This window comes from Scyliorhinus canicula, chromosome 16 (assembly GCF_902713615.1).
Source record: "Scyliorhinus canicula chromosome 16, sScyCan1.1, whole genome shotgun sequence".
NCBI lineage: Eukaryota > Metazoa > Chordata > Chondrichthyes > Carcharhiniformes > Scyliorhinidae > Scyliorhinus > Scyliorhinus canicula.
The window spans coordinates 657490-679098 of record NC_052161.1 but is presented as its reverse complement, the minus strand read 5'-3'; positions in this window follow the sequence as shown (position 1 = coordinate 679098).

Genomic DNA, 21609 nt, shown 5'->3' with positions numbered 1-21609 from the left:
CCTCCCTCAACACCCTCAGCCTCCCTCAACACTCCCTAAACACTCCCTCAGCTTCCTCACCCTCCCTCAACACTCCCTCAGCTCACCCTCCCTCAACACTCCCTCAGCTCAGCCTCCCTCAACACTCCCACAGCTCAGCCTCCCTCAGCTTCCTCACCCTCCCTCACCCTCCCTCACCCTCCCTCAGCTCAGCCTCCCTCAGCTTTCTCACCCTCCCTCACCCTCCCTCAACACTCCCTCAGCTCAGCCTCCCTCAGCTTCCTCATCCTCACTCACCCTCCCTCAACATACCCTCTGCCTCCCTCACCCTCCCTCAGCTCAGCCTTACCCTCCCTCAGCTCCCTCAGCCTCCCTCACCCTCCCTCAACACTCCCTCAGCCTCCCTCAACACTCCCTCAGCTTCCTCACCCTCCCTCAGCTCAGCCTCACACTCCCTCAGCCTCCCTCAACACTCCCTCAGCTCCCTCAGGCTCCCTCACCCTCCCTCGCCCTCCCTCAGCCTCCCTCACCCTCCCTCAACACTCCCTCAGCCTCATCACCCTCCCTCACCCTCTCTCAACACTCCCTCAGCCTCCCTCAGCTCAGCCTCCCTCAGCTTCCTCACCCTCCCTCACCCTTCCTCAACACTCCCTCAGCTCAGCCTCCCTCAGCTTCCTCACCCTCCCTCACCCTCCCTCACCCTTCCTCAGCCTCCCTCAGCTCACCCTCACCCTCCCTCAGCCTCCCTCAGCTTCCTCACCCTCCCTCAGCTCACCCTCACCCTCCCTCAGCTTCCTCACCCACCCTCAACACTCCCTCACCCTCCCTCAACACTCCCTCACCCTCCCTCAGCCTCCCTCAACACTCCCGCAACACTCCCTCACCCTCCCTCAACACTCCCTCACCCTCCCTCAACACTCCCTCAGCCTCCCTCAACACTCCCTCAACACTCCCTCCCTCAACACTCCCTCACCCTCCCTCAACACTCCCTCAGCCTCCCTCAACACTCCCTCACCCTCCCTCAACACTCCCTCACCCTCCCTCACCCTCCCTCAACACTCCCTCACCCTCCCTCAGCTTCCCACAGCTCAGCCTCCCTCAACACTCCCTCAGCCTCCCTCAACGCTCCCTCCCTCCCTCAACACTCCCCCACCCTCCCTCAACACTCCCTCACCCTCCATCAGTTTCCCTCAACACTCCCTCAACACTCCCTCACCCTCCCTCAACACTCCCTCACCCTCACTCAACACTCCCTCACCCTCCCTCAGCTTCCCACAGCTTAGCCTCCCTCACCCTCCCTCAGCCTCCCTCAGCTTCCTCACCCTCCCTCAACATTCCCTCAGCCTCCCTCAGCTCAGCCTCACCCTTCCTCAACACTCCCTCAGCTCAGCCTCCCTCAGCCTCCCTCAGCTCAGCCACCCTCAGCTTCCTCACCTTCCCTCAGCCTCCCTCACCCTCCCTCAGCTTCCTCAGCTTCCTCACCCTCCCTCACCCTCCCTCAGCCTCCCTCACCCTCCCTCACCCTCCCTCAGCCTCCCTCAGCTCCCTCACCCTCCCTCAGCCTCCCTCAGCTCCCTCAGCCTCACTCAGCTCCCTCACACTCCCTCAGCCTCCCTCAGCCTCTCTCAGCTCAGCCTCCCTCAGCTCCCTCAGCCTCACTCAGCTCCCTCACCCTCCCTCACCCTCCCTCAGCCTCCCTCACCCTCCCTCACACTCTCTCAGCCTCCCTTAGCTTCCTCCCTCCCTCAGCTCAGCCTCACCCTCCCTCAGCTTCCTCACCCTCCCTCAACACTCCCTCACCCTCCCTCAGCTCAGCCTCACCCTCACTCAGCTCAGCCTCACCCTCCCTCACCTTCCTCACCCTCCCTCAACACTCCCTCACACTCCCTCAGCTTCCTCAGCCTCCCTCAGCCACCCTCAGCTTCCTCAGCCTCCCTCACCCTCCCTCAGCTCAGCCTCACCCTCCCTCAGTTTCCTCACCCTCCCTCAGCTCCCTCAACACTCCCTCGCCCTCCCCTCCAACACTCCCTCACCCTCCCTCAACACTCCCTCACCCTCCCTCAACATTCCCACAGCTCAGCCTCCCTCAGCTTCCTCAACCTCCCTCAACACTCCCTCAGCCTCCCTCAGCTCAGCCTCCCTCAGCCTCCCTCAACACTCCCTCAGCCTCCCTCACCCTCCCTCAGCCTCCCTCAACACTCCCTCAGCTTCCTCACCCTCCCTCAGCCTCCCTCAACACTCCCTCACACTCCCTCAGCTTCCTCACCCTCCCTCAGCCTCCCTCAGCTTCCTCAGCCTCCCTCACCCTCCCTCAGCTTCCTCAGCCTCCCTCAACACTCCCTCACCCTTCCCTCCAACACTCCCTCACCCTCCACTCAACACTCCCTCACCCTCCTTCAACACCCGCTCACCTCCCTCACCCTCCATCAACACTCCCTGAGCTTCCTCACCCTCCCTCAACACTCCCTCACCCTCCCCTCCAAATTCCCTCACCCTCCCCTCGCTCTCTCCCTCCCTCTCTCCCCGCTCCCTCGCTCTCTCCCCTGCTCCCTCCCTCTCTCCCTGCTCCCTCCCTCTCTCCCCGCTCCCTCCCTCTCCCCCGCTCCCCTCCCTCTCTCCCTGCTCCCTCCCTCTCTCCCTGCTCCCTTCCTCTCTCCCTCCTCCCTCCCTCTCTCCCTGCTCCCTCCCTCTCTCCCTGCTCCCTCCCTCTCTCCCTCCTCCCTCCCTCTCTCCCTGCTCCCTCCCTCTCTCCCTGCTCCCTCCCTCTCTCCCTGCTCCCTCCCTCTCCTCCCTCCTCCTCCCTCTCTCCCTGCTCCCTCCCTCTCTCCCTGTTCCCTCCCTCTCTCCCTCCTCCCTCCTCTCTCCCTACTCTCTCCCCTCTCTCCCTGCTCCCTCCCTCTCTCCCTCCCTCTCTCCCTGCTCCCTCCCTCTCTCCCTGCTCCCTCCCTCTCTCCCCGCTCCCCTCCCTCTCTCCCTGCTCCCTCCCTCTCTCCCTGCTCCCTCCCTCTCTCCCTGCAATATGTTTTCTATTCAGGTGCTTGTGCTGGCTAACTTTTTTCTTACATGTTTTTCCATCTTTTTTTATACAATGCCTTTAATAGAATAAAATTTCACAAAGCGTTTTACAAAACAAAATAGGAGACCAAGTCACATGAAAATAGAACATACAGTGCCGAAGGAGGCCATTCAGCCCATTGAGTCTGCACCGACTCTCTTAAGCCCTCACTTCCACCCTATCCCCGTAACCCAGGGGTGGGCAAACTTTTCCGTGCAAGGGCCACATTCAAAAATTCACAATTCACAAAGGGCCGCATAGTATATTAAGTAAAATAATTACTTCACCCGATTATGATTCTGGGCGCCTCATATAGAACATAGAACAGTACAGCACAGAACAGGCCCTTCGGCCCTCGACGTTGTGCCGAGCAATGATCACCCATTTTTTAAAATTTTTTTTTTTAATGACTTGGTGGGCCGCAGAAATACCTTTGGCGGGCCGCATGCGGCCCGCGGGCCGTAGTTTGCCCACCCTTGCCGTAACCCAACAACCCCTCCTAATCTTTTTTGGTCACTGAGGACAATTTATCACGGCCAATCCACCTAACCTGCACGTCTTTGGACTGTGGGAGGAAACCGGAGCACCCGGAGGAAACCCACGCACACACGGGGAGGATGTGCAGACTCCGCACAGACAGTGACTCAGTGGGGAATCGAACCTGGGACCCTGGCGCTGTGAAACCACAGTGCTAGCCACATGTGCTACCGTGCTGCCCAAAGCATGAGGAAATATTGGGATCAGCTGACCAAAGGCTCGGTGAAGGTCACAGATTTGAAGGAATTTCCTGCAGGAGGAAGTGTAGAGAGATGTGTAAGGAGCTTAGTACCTAGGCAACTAAAAGCACGCTACCAATGGTGAAGTGATTAATATTGTTCACTGTTCAAACCTCCCAGCATCTAGCCTCACTATAACCCACATTGGCAAGGACTATTCCGATATAGACCCCATGTAACCAGGCCGGTAACTCCTTTTCTCGCTCCATGCTGTAGACTCGAAACTCTCTCCAGCTATTTTTATTCTCGTCGTTTTACTTCACTTATTCGTTTATCGCCAAGTTATTGACAGACACCAAAACTTCACAGTCCTCAGGACTTCTGCTTTTACTTTTGTTCTAGACTGTTTTTTCCTTTATAGTTTTTATTTGTCTAATCTCTTCAAGCTGTGCAGCTGGATTCTCCGTCAGCGGGATCCCCCGCTTCTCCGGCAGCGCACTCGCGCTGACTGATTTCCCGCCGGCACAGGGTCGCTCACAGTGGGAAACCCCATTGCCCGGCGACCTAGACCAGCTGCTGATGGGGGTGCGCCATGCGTGGCATGGCCTTTACTCACATCTGTATATCTGTCGGGACTGGTGCTTTCATACTCTCCACCTGGCCACTCTGTCACCCATTCTGCCAGTCCATCAACCTCACTTCTTGGCCATCATCCTGAATAATTAAACAACATTGAAACTTGCCAGTCGCTTTCCTGGACGCCCCACCATTGTTGCATTATTTTAGTCATTAGATACCAGGGCGTGATTCTCTGAGCCTCCACACTGCCAATCACGCCGCGCATGGTCGGCGCGGCACTGGCCGGGGTCATTGAAAGAGGCCCCCGTGACAATTCTCACCGGCAGCTGGTCGGGTTCCCTCCGCCGTGGTTCATTCATAGTTCCACCCAGCGCGAGCTCAGAGTGGCGGCCGCTCTGGTGGGGGTCAGGGGGATCTGTCACCGGGGGGGGGGGGGGTCACCAGGATGGCCAGGCTCAGGATCGGGTCCACCGATCGGCGGGTGCGCACAATCTGGGGGGGGGCTATATTGTTGGGGCTGGCCCACGGTGTGGGTCCGCCATGTTGCAGGGGGCAGACGCTGTAGGCGGCCACTGCGCGCATGTGCGGACCCACGGCCGGAAGTGCAGGGCCCGCTATCATCAGCCGGAGCTGCCAACTGCCCCAGGAAAGTCCAGAGTGATTCACGCCTGTTTTCCGGCGGGCGTGGGGACAAAGCCCCATTTTCAGAATATTCCGCCCCATACGTTACCTGAGTTTCCCCTCTGGGAGACTGGCCTTTAGATATGATTCGTTATGTCACGCGTATCACAATCCCTCACATTCCCACTATCCAGCTCTTTATAAATCATACACTGTTACTCAAGAAACTCACCACAAGACACATTGGCACTTGCCTGACAAGATGTCACATTTCTATCTCTTGATTATTCAAATCCTGAGGAATGGATCACAGGATTCCCCTCACAAGGTCCATTTTTGGAAGAACTTTCAGCTTCAATAATAAAGATTATTATTATTTTAAAAAATGCTTTCATGGGACATGGATGTCCCTGGTTAGGCCAGCATTTATTACCCATCTATAATCCCCTTCAGAAGGTGGTGGTAAGCTGCTTTCTTGAACCGCTGCAATTCATGTGGTGTAGGTACACCCACTGTGCTGTTAGGGAGGGAATTCCAGGATGTTGCCCCAGCGACAGTGAAGGAACGGCCGATATATTTGCAGTCGGAATGGTGAGTGACTTGGTGGGGAGCCCAAGTATCTGCTGCTCTTGTCCTTCCAGCTGGTAGCGGCCGTGGGTTTGGAAGGTGCTGCTTAAGGAACCTTGGTGAGTTCCTGCAGTGCATCTTGTAGATGGTACACACGGCTGCCACTGTGCGTCAGTGATGGAGGGTTTGAATGTTTAAGGTGGAGGATGGAGTGGCAACGAAATGGACTGCTTTGTCCTGGATGGTGCAAAGGTTTTGATTGTTGGTGGAGCTGCACTCATCCGGATAAGAAGCAAGAATTCCCCCACAGTCCGGATTTGTGCCTTGTCGATGGTGACCTGTGTTTAGGGAGTCAGGAGATGAGTTGCTTGTCACAGGATTCCCAGCCTCTGACTGGCTCTGGTAGCCACAGTATTGATATGGCTGATCCAGTTCAGTCTCTGATGAATGATAATCCCCAGATATCTATAGTGGGGGATTCAGTGATGGAAATGCAATTGAATGTTACGAGGCAATGGTTAGAATAGAACTATAGAACTCCTACAGTGCAGAAGGAGGCCATTCGGCCCGTCCAGTCTGCACAACCCTATGAAAGAAGGCCCTACCCAGGCCCACTCCTCGCTCTATTCCCGTAACCCCAGAACTCCATCTAACCTGCACTTCTTTGGACACACCAAGGGGTAATTTGGTGTTGCCAAACCACCAACCTGCACATCTTTGGACTTTAGTTAGATCCTTTCTTATTGGAGATGGTCATGGCCTGACACTTGTGTGGCACAAATGTTACTTGAAACTTCTCAGTCCAAGCCTGGATGTTGTCCAGGTCTTGCTGCATTTGGATATGGTCTGTTTCAGTATCTCAGAAGCCGTAAATGGTGCTGAGCATTGTGCAATCAGCAGTGAACATCCCCACTTCTGTTGGAAGGAAGGTCATTGATGAAGCAACTGGAAAAGGTTGGGCCTAGGACACTACCCTACAGAACTCCTGCAGTGATGTCCTGGAGCGGAGATGATTGACCTTCAATCTCACCCAGTTTTCACCCAGTTCCCATTGACTCCAGTTTAGCTGGGGCTCCTTGATCAAATGCTGCCTTGATGTCAAAGGGCAGTCACTCTCACTTCTGCATTCAGCTCTTTTGTCCATGTTTGAACCAAGGCTGTAATGAAATCAGGAACTGAACAGTCATTGGCTGAACCCAAACTGAACACCAGTGAGTTGGTTGGGATTTCTTTGGCGTTTAACAACGAGTTTATTGAATCAAAGCTCAGTCAATGGTATTTATAGTCTTAAACAATTAGGCAGTTGCTTCACGCAGTGGTCAGTTTCAAACATCCAAAATTTATGCTGTGTATTTTCCAATAATTTCTCCAAACAAGTCGTAATCCTTATCTAACGAGACAACTTTGGTCCCTTCATATTCTGGCAATAGAACTTTTCACCAACTTTTACATTAACTCAGTTACCAGTTCCCACTGCTCCAACTGTGACTTGAAGCACTTATCCCAGGATTTTCCTGGAAATGCAATGATGCCCTGTGTTACCTGTTGTAATGAACTCCAATTGGCTTTATTGGTTGGCCAATTGGAGTATGAGCTCCCTCAATGATAGCTCATTGAGGGGCCCATATAATCACCTGTGTAGGCTTTGTGAGCCAGCCTTAAGTTGACTGGACTGCTAGCAGCACTGTTTGTAGCTGCTCCTGTAATATCGTTACTGTAAATAAATATTGGTGTGGTGACGGAACTCCTGCCTCCCGTGGATTACTACACCTGTTCTATTGCAAACCTTTCCACCAACACAAGATCAAAGAGAGGTCAATATTTTTTGAATGCCTGACCTGCCATTCCTGCCACTCCTGCCAAGTTTGTAGAAATGAGGTGCGCCTCCTGCAGCAGAGACAATGGCAACCTCTCCGTGTCAGCAAATACCTTTGAACCTGCTGTGTAAGTGTCACATGAAACTGATACCAGCGGGAGACTGATGAGGTAGTAATTGGTGTCAATGTTGACATTCTGCTGCAATGGAGCACGTGCTTTAAATTATTCATTAAAAGCAGCTGCCTCCAATTGGGATTGATTAGCGTATCATTCCCAGAGTATAAAGCCAGTTCACATTGGGTGCTGGGAGAGTGAGTGGAATCTGGAGAGAAATTCAGCTTAAGCAAAAGATTGGGTTCAGAGTCATTCTTTCTTCAAAATATGATTAATGGAATCAACAACCTGTCCTTTTCCTTGTGGACTGTGTGTACCTGGGCAATTTTCCACATTGCCGGATAGATACAAGTATTATAAATGACAGTCGTGATGTGGAGATGCCGGCGTTGGACTGGGGTGAGCACAGTAAGAAGTCTTACAACACCAGGTTAAAGTCCAACAGGTTTGTTTCAAACACGAGCTTTCGGAGCACAGCTCCTTCCTCAGGTGAATGGCGAGGTATCCTCGCCATTCACCTGAGGAAGGAGCTGTGCTCCGAAAGCTCGTCTTTGAAACAAACCTGTTGGACTTTAACCTGGTGTTGTAAGACATCTTACTGTCAATGACAGTAACTGTGCTTTCAGGATCAGAGGTGGAGGTGAGGGAGCCGTGGAGCAAAGCAATAGCTTTAGAAATGTAGCCAAAGGCTACATTTGTTGAGATTTTGAAAATTCAAAATTATAAATGATTTGGAGTAGATATTTTCCAGGGTTTACACAGGAAGTATTAACTGCAGTTATAGCTGCCATTCACACATTCTAATCTCGTTTTGTGCCATTATCAGCATCCTTCTTCGTCTTAATCACCGCCATTTACATTCCTTTTATCTTTCAGTCCACAGTCTATGTCAATCTCCACCTATCGCTGGCCCACTACCCAGCCCCAATGCTCCACGTCCCCCTGCTCCACGTCCCCCTGCTCCACGCCCCCCTGCTCCACGCCCCCCTGCTCCACGTCCCCCTGCTCCACGTCCCCCTGCTCCACGCCCCCCACTACAATATAAATCTGACCCTATTTCCAATTCTCTCGAGCTTCGACAAAGAGTCACCCAGACTCGAAACGTTAGCTCCCGTCTCTCTCCACAGACGCTGTCAGACCTGCGATTGTCCGGTATTTTCTGTTTTTGTTTCAGATTCTAGCATCTGCAGTAATTTGCTTTGAACTATGGGCTACATGGCAGCTCACCCTCCGTATGTACCACCCCCCCCCCCATCCCACACCCACCCCTCGGCCGTGCCCCCAACACTTTGCCTTCCGCACTGCACCCCGGCCCCATCAGGGACTGGCACTGAGGAGTCTCTAACCCCACCACCCATGTCAGTCGATCCCCGCTACTCCCCCCTCCAGCCCCGGCCCTGGCAGATGCCCTCCAGCCCTGGCCAACGCCAAAGCGCCCCCTGCTCGTGGATCGGCTCCCCCCCCCCCGGCGCTGGACGTAGTCGCAGCTGCCACGCCCTGTTCCCGAAAATAAATACCACATGCGACCGACGGCGTTGGGAACTCAGCCCATCGGAGGTGGAGCATTGGGGGAGGACCTCAGGAACCAGCCTGAGGCCATTCACATGGTGTGCAGCATGCTCTAGGAATAAATTTGCAAACGACACAAAAATTGGTGGAGTTGCAGATAGTGAAGAGAATTGTCAGAGGATACAGTGGGATATAAACTGGTTGGAGCCTTGGGTGGAGAAGGTCCAATGCATGTAGGAATTACTCAATAAATGGTAAAACTCTTGCGAGTATTGACAGGCAGAGAGATCTGGGCGTGTCCACCGATCATTGAAAGTGGTAACGCATGTGGATAAGGTGGTCAAGAAGGCATACGGCATGCTGGCCTTCATCGGTCGGAGCATTGAATATAAAAATTGGCAAGTCATGTTGCAGCTGTACAGGACTTTAGCTCAGCCTCATTTGGAATATTGTACACAATTCTGGTTGCCACACTACCAGAAGGATGTGGAGGCTTTGGAGAAGGTGCAGAAGAGATTTACCGGGATGTTGCCTGTTACGGAGGGCATTAGCTAGGAGGAGCGGTTGAATAAACTCGGTTTGTTCTCACTGGAACGCCGGAGGTTGAGAGGCGACTCGATAGAGGTCTACACGATTATGAGGGGCATAGACAGAGTGGATAGTCAGATGCTCTTTCCTAGGGTAGGAGAGTCAATACTAGGGGACAAAGGTATAAAGTGCGGGGGGGAAAGTTCAGAACAGATGTGAGAGGCAAGCTTTTTACACAGAGGGTAGTAAATATATGGAACGCGCTGCCTGGGGAGGTGGTGGGAGCAGGTACGATAGCGGCATTTAAGAGGCACCAAGACAAATATATGAATAGGGTGGGAATGGAAGGATACAGACTCCGTTAATGCAGATAGTTTTAGTTTAGACAGGTACCATGGTCAGGACAGGCTTGGAGGGCTGAAGGGCCTGTACCTGTGCTGTATTGTTCTTTGTATGGCGTTTTGGAGAGGGCGGAGCATCGCAAAAGCAGCGGCGCCCCCCCCCCCCCCCCCCCCCCCCCCCGATTTCGGCGCCAATGTGCATTCTCCGGCCAATCGGCAAACGAATTTCGGCATCAGAGATGGGAGAATCGTGCCCCATAGTTAATGCTGGTTTTGCCTGGCAATGCCGACCTGGGACGTGGAACGCGTTGTCGTCACCAGCAGGACCCCGGAACACGGCTCCGAGGTTCTCTGCCCGATCATGAACCGCGTCCCGGTGTTACGGAGTGGAGAATCCACCTCAATGATTCACATTCTGCACTAAAATTGGGTTCGAAGTCAAGCTCATAATACAGAACAAACCTTAATTTACTCAGCAAGGGCGGGTTTCTGTGTCATATTAATGTTTCAGTTCATTAATCGGCACGTTTACTGCAGACAGATCAGAATTATTAATAAACTATTCAGAAACTCAGGCACCAAATTGAGAGCAATGATAAGGTGGGAGAGGCAAATTCAATTAACAAAGGACTAAAATGACAATTTAACCCAGTTCCTTTTTGTGGAAACAGCAGAGAAATTACAGTCAGTAAAACATTAACTGCTGGAACCATTGCCAGATGAACTTTACTCAGGTACACATTGTACAGTATTGCAATTAGGAATAAAAATTGGGCAACATTCCTTTTCCGAATGTGAGGACGTGCCGGTTATTAACCCTGCCCAGAACCTCTCAACAAGCTGGATTTTTGCTCTCAGGATCTCTCAGACGCCAGCTGATCCATCACCGGGGTGGGCATGGCCATCACCCGGGTGGGCGTGGCCATCACTGGGGTGGGCGTGGCCATCATTGGGGTGGGCGTGGCCATCACGGGGATGGGCGTGGCCATCACCGGGGTGGGAGTGGCCATCACCAGGGTGGGCGTGGCAATTGCCAGGGTGGGCGTGGCCATCATTGGGGTGGGAGTGGCCATCACCAGGGTCGGAGTGGCCATCACCAGGGTGGACGTGGCCATCACCTGGGTGGGCATGGCCATCACCGGGGTGGGAGTGGCCATCGCCGGGGTGGGAGTGGCCATCACCGGGGTGGGAGTGGCAATTGCCAGGGTAGGTGTGGCCATCACTAGGGTGGGCGTGGCCATCACCGGGGTGGGAGTGGCCATCACTGGGGTGGGTGTGGCCATCACCAGGGTGGGCGTGGCCATCACTGGGGTGGGAGTGGCCATCACCGGGGTGGGAGTGGCCATCACCGGGATGGGCGTGGCCATCACTGGAATGGGAGTGGCCATCACTGGGGTGGGTGTGGCCATCATCAGGGTGGGCGTGGCCATCACTGGAATGGGAGTGGCCATCGCCGGGGTGGGAGTGGCCATCACTGGAATGGGTGTGGCCATAGAACATAGAACAGTACAGCACAGAACAGGCCCTTCGGCCCTCAATGTTGTGCCGAGCCATGATCACCCTATTCAAACCCACGTATCCACCCTATACCTGTAACCCACTACTAGGACACTACGGGCAATTTATCATGGCCAATCCACCTAACCCGCACATCTTTGGACTGTGGGAGGAAACCGGAGCACCCGGAGGAAACCCACGCACACAGGGGGAGGACGTGCAGACTCCACACAGACAGTGACCCAGCCGGGAATCGAACCTGGGACCCTGGAGCTGTGAAGCATTTATGCTAACCACCATGCTACCTTGCTGCCCACCCATGCTACCCTGCTGCCCACCCATGCTACCCTGCTGCCATCACTGGGGTGGGTGTGGCCATCACTGGGGTGGGTGTGGCCATCACCAGGGTGGGCGTGGCCATCACCAGGGTGGGCGTGGCCATCACTGGGATGGGAGGGGCCATCACCGGGTGGGCATGGCCATCACCGGGGTGGGTGTGACCATCACCGGGGTGGGTGTGGCCATCACCAGGGTGGGCGTGGCCATCACTGGGATGGGAGGGGCCATCACCGGGGTGGGAGTGGCCATCACCAGGGTGGGCGTGGCCATCACCCGGGTGGGCGTGGCCATCACTGGGGTGGGCGTGGCCATCATTGGGGTGGGCGTGGCCATCACGGGGATGGGAGGGGCCATCACCGGGGTGGGAGTGGCCATCACCAGGGTGGGCGTGGCAATTGCCAGGGTGGGCGTGGCCATCACTGGGGTGGGAGTGGCCATCACCAGGGTCGGAGTGGCCATCACCAGGGTGGACGTGGCCATCACCTGGGTGGGCATGGCCATCACCGGGGTGGGAGTGGCCATCGCCGGGGTGGGAGTGGCCATCACCGGGGTGGGAGTGGCAATTGCCAGGGTAGGTGTGGCCATCACTAGGGTGGGCGTGGCCATCACCGGGGTGGGAGTGGTCATCACTGGGGTGGGTGTGGCCATCACCAGGGTGGGCGTGGCCATCACTGGGGTGGGAGTGGCCATCACCGGGGTGGGAGTGGCCATCACCGGGATGGGCGTGGCCATCACTGGAATGGGAGTGGCCATCACTGGGGTGGGTGTGGCCATCATCAGGGTGGGCGTGGCCATCACTGGAATGGGAGTGGCCATCGCCGGGGTGGGAGTGGCCATCACTGGAATGGGTGTGGCCATAGAACATAGAACAGTACAGCACAGAACAGGCCCTTCGGCCCTCAATGTTGTGCCGAGCCATGATCACCCTATTCAAACCCACGTATCCACCCTATACCTGTAACCCACTACTAGGACACTACGGGCAATTTATCATGGCCAATCCACCTAACCCGCACATCTTTGGACTGTGGGAGGAAACCGGAGCACCCGGAGGAAACCCACGCACACAGGGGGAGGACGTGCAGACTCCACACAGACAGTGACCCAGCCGGGAATCGAACCTGGGACCCTGGAGCTGTGAAGCATTTATGCTAACCACCATGCTACCCTGCTGCCCACCCATGCTACCCTGCTGCCCACCCATGCTACCCTGCTGCCATCACTGGGGTGGGTGTGGCCATCACTGGGGTGGGTGTGGCCATCACCAGGGTGGGCGTGGCCATCACCAGGGTGGGCGTGGCCATCACTGGGATGGGAGGGGCCATCACCGGGTGGGCATGGCCATCACCGGGGTGGGTGTGACCATCACCGGGGTGGGTGTGGCCATCACCAGGGTGGGCGTGGCCATCACTGGGATGGGAGGGGCCATCACCGGGTGGGCGTGGCCATCACTGGGGTGGGCGTGGCCATCACCGGGGTGGGCATGGCCATCACTGGGGTGGGCGTGGCCATCACCGGGGTAGGCATGGCCATCATTGGGGTGGGCGTGGCCATCACCGGGGTGGGCATGGCCATCACTGGGGTGGGCGTGGCCATCACCAGGGTGGGCGTGGCCATCATTGGGGTGGGCATGGCCATCATCGGGGTGGGTGTGGCCATCACCGGGGTGGGAGTGGCCATCACCGGGGTGGCGTGGCCATCATTGGGGTGGGTGTGGCCATCACCGGGGTGGGCGTGGCCATCATTGGGGTAGGTGTGGCCATCACTGGTGTGGGCGTGGCCATCACCGGGGTGGGCGTGGCCATCACTGGGGTGGGCGTGGCCATCACTGGGGTGGGTGTGGCCATCACCGGGGTGGGCGTGGCCATCATTGGGGTAGGTGTGGCCATCACCGGGGTGGGCGTGGCCATCACTGGGGTGGGCGTGGCCATCATTGGGGTGGGTGTGGCCATCACTGGAGTGGGTGTGGCCATCACTGGGGTGGGCGTGGCCATCATTGGGGTGGGTGTGGCCATCACTGGGGTGGGTGTGGCCATCACTGGAGTGGGCGTGGCCATCATTGGGGTGGGTGTGGCCATCACCGGGGTGGGCGTGGCCATCACTGGAGTGGGTGTGGCCATCACCGGAGTGGGTGTGGCCATCACCGGGGTGGGCGTGGCCATCATTGGGGTGGGTGTGGCCATCACCGGGGTGGGCGTGGCCATCACTGGAGTGGGCGTGGCCATCATTGGGGTGGGTGTGGCCATCACCGGGGTGGGCGTGGCTATCACCGGGGTGGGTGTGGCCATCACTGGAGTGGGTGTGGCCATCACTGGAGTGGGTGTGGCCAAGCGCGATCACCAGCCCACCAGGTGCTGCCACTCATCAGAAGCTGAGCCCCACAGCAGGGGAAGCAGGGGAATAGCAGAGCTCACCCCAAACACAGGACCCCTGCACCGTGGCCTCTGGCACCCTCCTTGGCACACTGCCCCTCTCAGGGCACAGACCTCACCAGTCAGACTATCAGCTCGCCCACCCCTCAGTACCCCAGCTGTCTCCAAGCCCTGCCTGCCCACCGTGCCTCTGCTCCCATCCATCCTGCCCCAATCTGTGTGTTACACCCGGGACCCACATCACACGGCTACACTCCCAGCAGACACACACTTTCCTGCCTCACCCCCATCTGCAGGACCTGTCTCCACACCAGCCTCTGAGCTTGGAGGGGATTAGTGCCACACGGTGACCCTCTCCACCACACAACCAGGTGTCATCCTGCTGTTGGGATTACCCACAACCCACCGAGTGAGGAGACCCAGTGCAGACCCCACTGGGCAGCACGGTAGCACAGCGGTTAGCACAAATGCTTCACAGCTCCAGGGTCCCAGGTTCGATTCCCGGCTGGGTCACTGTCTGTGCGGAGTCTGCACGTCCTCCCCGTGTGTGCGTGGGTTTCCTCCGGGTGCTCCGGTTTCCTCCCACAGTCCAAAGATGTGCAGGTTAGGTGGATTGGCCATGATAAATTGCCCTTAGTGTCCAAAATTGCCCTTAGTGTTGGGTGGGGTTACTGGGTTATGGGGATAGGGTGGAGGTGTTGACCTCGGGTAGGGTGCTCTTTCCAAGAGCCGGTGCAGACTCGATGGGCCGATTGGCCTCCTTCTGCACTGTAAATCTATGACAGGGGCCATAGAGCCTATCGCTGACATGGGTTACAGCAGCCACCAGTACCTCTGGGATGGGTGGTGAGGATAGAGACCCCCTCTACCCCAGTGCCACTCACTGATGGGGGCAGGGGTGCAGTGCAGACGGCAACTTATCAGGGGGAACAGCTGAGGGACGGGGGTGGGTATGGGCTGGAGCTCAGGGTCACCATGTAGCCTGTTGGATCGGGATGGGTTCGGGAAAACTCATCTAGCTTTCGCTCCCCCCCCTCCCCCTGCAGGCGATGAATTTCGGAGCACAGCCAGGAATTCTCGCTGTGTACCTGGCCGCAGCTACAGTTACAGCCACATGGAAACTGGAGACACAGGACCGGCTCGGGGAGGACTCAGCACAAGAGGGGTCTGTCCCAGAAGGACAGGGGCCATGCAGTGAGTGTCGGACATACAACAGGCCGAGGAGGAGGTGGGAAGGATGTGCTGTATATCCTCAGCGCTGTCATAAATTAGAAGTTCATAAGATACAGGAGTAGAATTAGGCCACTCGGCCCATCGAGTCTGCTCCACATTCAATCATGGCTGATATTTCCTCATCCCCAGGAGAACTGCCTTGTGCCCATAACCCCTGATCCCCGTTCTGGAGACCCGCTACAACGATGCCCATGTCGCGACCAGGAGCAACATTGAGCGATGCATCAGCCTCCTGAAGATGCAGTTCCGATATCTGGGCTGCTCTGGTGGGCCTCCCACATCCTGCTGGCCTACAGCATGGTGCTGGCCGGCTGCGGTGCTGGCCGGCTGTGTGGCTGGCCGGCTGTGTGGCTGGCCGGCTGTGGTGCTGGCCGGCGGTGGTGCTGGCTGTGGGGCTGGCCGGCTGTGTGGCTGGCCGGCTGTGTGGCTGGCCGGCTGTGGTGCTGGCCGGCTGTGGTGCTGGCCGGCCGCGGTGCTGGCCGGCTGTGATGCTGGCCGGCTGTGGTGCTGGCCGGCTGCGGGGCTGGCCGGCTGCGGTGCTGGCCGGCTGTGATGCTGGCCGGCTGTGGTGCTGGCCGGCTGTGGGGCTGCAGGGGGGGACATGCTGGAGGCAGAAGAAGAGGAAGGACGTCAGGCCTGATCTGACGAGGAGGATGCTGGGTATGGACAGGGCATGAGGCCTGGGCAGACATAGGAAGCCCCACAAAGCGTGGACCAAGCCCCAACACACAAGAGAACCTCAGGCTTGCTGAGTAGGAAACCTCACCACTGGCAGCTCAGTCTCCCTGTCCCACCTCCCCACACCCCCCCCCCCCCCTTCACTCCACACACCCCTCTTTGTCACCTTCACTCCATACCCCCAACCCAGGCATCTCCACACCCCCCCCCCCCCCTTCACTCCATACCCCCAACCCAGGCACCTCCCCACACCCCCCCTTCACTCCATACCCCCAACCCAGGCACCTCCACACCCCCCCTTCACTCCACACCCCCCCCCCCCTTCACTCCACACCCCCCTCCTTGTCCCCTTCACTCCATACCCCCAACCCAGGCACCTCCACACCCCCCCTTCACTCCATACCCCCCTCCTTGTCCCCTTCACTCCATAGCCCCAACCCAGGCATCTCCACACCCCCCTCCTTGTCCCCTTCACTCCATACCCCCAACTCAGGCACCTCCACACCCCCCCCCCTTCACTCCATACCCCCCTCCTTGTCCCCTTCACTCCATACCCCCAACTCAGGCACCTCCACACCCCCCCCTTCACTCCACACCCCCCTCCTTGTCCCCTTCACTCCATAGCCCCAACCCAGGCACCTCCCCACACCCCTCTCCCGTCCTTTCACTCCATACCCCTAACCCAGGCACCTCCACCCCCCCTCCGGGTTTCCCAACAGTTGCATTATTGAGTGTACGCCTGAGGCAGGCAGCATCAGCTGATGGGATGGAGGATGATGAAACCCGCTTTGCAATGAGCTCTGGTGCTCCACATCATTTAGCAAAGTCTAACTCCTGCCTTCGGTATCACATTCCACTGTCCGCCCGGGTGACCCCTGCTTGACCATTGACCCTCTGGGGAGGCAGGAGGGGATGGGCTGGATAGGCTCTACCACAGAGAACCCCCACATCTCTAGCCCTGTCCTCTGTTACCTCCGAAGGAGACCCCAGACATCAGACTGTCCTGGGGGGTCCTGTCCTGTGCCCGCCTCCAAACCCCCTCCCACCAGCCCCCCCCCCCTCCCCACCCACCCACCCCCCCTCCCCACTCTCTACACTCTCAGCACCCAGCCCAGTCCATCCCTCACACCATTCCGAGCGAGGACCCAGGCAGTTTGGAATGTCGGTAAACAGGTGTTTAATTCTAATAGTGTTGTATAATTGTGCCCAGTCTGCCGTGTGCTACACCTGTGCAAAGTTAACTGGTGTCTAATGTTCTTACCCTGCTGATGACACCATCAATTCACGCGACACGTGGTTAGAAGTGAACAGTGGTTTTAATCGTCTTTCAACAGAGCCTGCCTGTGACCAGATTAACTCCAGATGAACTGGCAGGCAGGCTCTCAGCATCGACCTTTATACTTCCGGTTAAGGGGAGGAGCCATGGGTGGAGCCATGGGCGGAGCCAAGGGTGGAGCCCAGTGCAAGCTCCTCATCTCCCCCTATGGGTAGAGCCGCGCAACTACACGTGATCCAATACAATATACAGGCTCAACACATGCTGTACAATACAGTGTGGATTATTAGTATTTATAATTCACCACACCTGCCTACTCTGCTGCTTCTTCCAGTTGTGACCCAAGATGGCAGAGCAGACATGGAGGCGGCCCGCTCGTATCTCGCCTGGGTTTCATTTGGCAGCATCCTCTGGAGGGCCTGGACCTGGATGTGCCCGGCCGACTTTCAGGTCTCACTGGTGATGAGGTGCCACCCTGTTCTGCCCGCAGCCCATGAGATGTGCCAGTGTCAGATGGGGAGGGCGTGGATTCGGAGGTGCTGTGTTGTTACAGCAGCTCCACTACGGATGTCACCAGCACGGCCCCATCACCTCCTCTCGCGAGGTGCCCAATTACCCCCAGGCTGCTCCTTGGGTCGGGGGTGCAGCTGGTGAGATCTGGAGGCTCCACCGTCACCTATCTCTGCCAGTCCTGCAGGCCCGCTCCTGTCTCAACCAGGGTCTCAATGCCCTGGAGCACAGGGACCCTCTAGGACTGTGCCATGTGCCTCTGTGCCTGGCCCAGGTAAGCCAGTACCCAGCTAATGATCTTGACTATCTCAGTCGATGCCCTTTGTGACTCTTGAATGTTGCAGCAATGTCCATGTGGCTCTGATGCAGCTGGAGGAGTCCAACTGCGTGCAGGAGCCGGAGGTGATACATGTCACCCAGGCCAACACCGCAGGGGTGGTGTCCACAGTGGAAGCCTTGGGTGCGAGGGTCACGCCATGGGTGAAGATGTCCAAGGCCTGGGGCACACTATGCGGGCAGCGGCCATGTCACAGGTAATTTGGACATTGTGAATTCTCCCTCTGTGTACCCAAACAGGCGCCGGAATGTGGCGACTAGGGGTTTTTCACAGTAACTTCATTGCAGTGTTAATATAAGCCTACTTGTGACACTAATAAAGATTATTATTAGACACTCACTGACTGATCATTGGGGGGGGGGGGGGGGGGAAACTTTAACTGTGCAGGACACATGGACAGACAAGTCGAACTCTAAAACGGGAAGACCTCCAGCATGGAGCAGATTGGGCAGTGGACCCATTGGCGGTTCACCCACCCAGAGGGGAAGGAGTTCTCATTCCTCTTCCAGGTACACAGCGTATATACATGGATGGACTTCTTTGTAGTGGGAAAATCGGTGCTTCCCTGGGTGCTTCCACATTATATTGACGTGAGGTTGGAGACAGGCAGTACCCAACCCCACCATGGAGGTGGACACGCCCTCCTGGCCAATAAGGCTTTCTGCGAGTGAATATCACAGGCTATAGACGAGTATATTACTAATAACCTGAATGGGGAGGTCTCAATCTCCACGGTCTGGGAGGCCAGTGATCACAAAGCATGGAGAGATAGAGAAGAGAGGGTGGCTAGGCAGCAGCTAGTCCATTCGATACTGGAGATAGACTGACGATAATCCGAGGTCCCGACCGTAGTGTTCCTGGTGGAGAGAAATAGCTAGAGCTGGACTTTGATCCACCAGGAAAGCGATGCACCAACTTCCCCAGGCACAGGGGACCCTGTACGAACACGGAGGCAAAGCCAGCCGCCTGCTGGCACACCAGCTGAGAAAGGCGGCATCCACGAGGGAATAGCCCAGATTAGAGACAACAAAGGCAAACTAGGAGCAGAGCCGGAAAAGGTCAAAGAAGCACTTGAGGCTTTTTACCGGGGGCTGTACACCTCCGAGCCCCCAAGCAGGGGACCCGGGGAGGAAATGGTTCCTCGATGGACTGGACTCCAGTCGGAGGGGAGGATAGGAAACAGGAGCTGGAAGTGGGAGAAGTCATGGAGAGTGTCAACTCCATGCAGGCGGGGAAGGCGCCAGAACCACATGGATTCCCGGCGGACTTCTACAAAACATACACAACAGCACTGGCCCCGCAACTCCGGGAGATGTTCACAGACTCGCTGACGAGGAGCATTCTGCCGCGTACGTTAGCACAAGCCTCAATCTCGCTGAGACCAAAGAAAGACAAAGACCCAACTGAATGCAGGTCCTGCAGACACATTTCGCAGCTAATCGTGGACGTGAAAATGGTGGCCACGATCCTAGCCATGCAACTAGAGAAATGCGTCCCAGAGGTGGTAGCAAAGTCCTGCAGAGAACAAGAAGCATGGGGGGCCTAGCCCTCCCAAATCTGAAGAGGAAAGAATGGAGGAGGGTTCCTGCTCGGGGCATCCCTCTGGGCCATGGCAGCCCTCCCATCCCCACCGATCAGGCATTCATAGGATCATTGAATCATAGAATTTATAGTGCAGAAAGAGGCCATTCGGCCCATCAATTCTGCACCAGTCCTTGGAAAGAGCACCCTACCCAAGCCCACACCTCCACCCTATCCTCTCAACCCAATAACCCCACCTAACCTTTTTGAACACTAAGGGACAATTTAGCGTGGCCAATCCACCTGACCTGGTCATGTTTGGACTGTGGGAGAAAACCGGAGCACCCGGAGGAAACCTACGCAGACACGGGGAGAACGTGCAGACTCCACACAGACAATCACCCAAACTGGGAATTGAACTCGGGTCCCTGGCGCTGTAAAGCAACAGTGCTAACCATTGTGCACCGTGCCGCAGTCAACACGCCCAGCGATGATCGCCACACTCCAATTGTGGTACCAACTACAACACTTTGGTTTAACCGAGATGTCCATTAAGGCCCCCATCAGCATCAACCACAGGTTCACGCCAGGCAAAGTGGATGCCACCTTCAAAAGGTGGAGACCGGACGGGACGGGGGGTGGGGGGGGGGGGGGCATTGACAGTTAGGGATTTCTACACAGACAATAGACTGACAGCGTTCGAGGAACTGACAGTTCCAACTGACCGGAATACATGCAAGTCAAAAATGTCTTCCAGTAGGAAACAAAAACATGCCCATGGCCACCACAAAAATTTCTATTCGAGAACCTACTGGACGCGGACATCCTCGGGAGCGGGAACTGTGGCGAACTGTATGGGCAACTACTGGGCACACTCTGCGCTGGACCAGACAAAGGAAGAATGGGAGGAAGACCTTGGGTTTGAAATAGATTGGGGACTCTGGAGCGAAGCACTGCCCAGAGCCAACTCCACCTCCACATGTGCAAGGTTAAGCCTAATGGAGCTGAAATTGGTGCACAGAGCTTTGCGGAGGCAGTGGTATTGTTGCTGGGCTGGTGATCCAGAGACCCAGGGTGATTCTCTGGGGTCCCGGGTTCCAATCCCACCACGGCAGATGGTGGAATTTCAATCCAATAAAAATCTGGAATTAAAAGTCTAATGATGACCATGAAACCATTGTCAATTGTCATAAAAACCCATCTGGTTCACTAATATCCTTTAGGGAAGGGAATCTGCCGTCCTTACCTGGTCTGGCCTACATGTGACTCTAGACCCACAGCAATGTGATTGGCTCTAAATGCCCTCTGGGATGGCCCAGCTAGCGTTGCCCATTTCTCATGAATGAATGAAGATAAACGAAAAACACTTAACCAGAACCCGAATGAGCAGGTTCTTCCCGGAGGTGGAGGACAAATGTGAACGGTGCCAGAGGGGCCTGGCCAACCACACCCACATGTTCTGGTCTTGACCCAAGCTTTCTGGGACAGCCTTCTCCGAGGCAACGGTGTGGATGAGGGTGGAGCTGTGCCCGACAGTGGCAGCCTTCGGCGTATCAGAACAGCGAGAACTCTTCATGGGGAGGAGAGCCGTGGCCTTTGCCTCCCTAATTGCCCGCCGCAGAATCCTGCTTGGCTGGCGGACAGCAGCACCACCCACAGCTGCAGGGTTACCATCCAAGGGTTGGAAGAGAGTTTCCACAAAACATGGGAGCCATTCACCAATTTATTCCAAGATCTGTTTGCAGCCAACAAGTCAGAGAGAGCGCGGGGAGGGGGGGGAAGACAGGGGAGGGGGAGGGGGAGGGGGGGAGACAGGGGAGGGGGGGGAGGGGGAGGGGGGAGACAGGGGAGGGGGAGGGGGGGAGACGGGGGAGGGGGAGGGGGGAGACAGGGGAGGGGGGGAGACAGGGGAGGGGGAGGGGGGAGACAGGGGAGGGGGAGGGGGGGGAGACAGGGGAGGGGAAGGGGGGAGACAGGGGAGGGGGAGGGGGAGGGGGGGAGACAGGGGAGGGGGGAGGG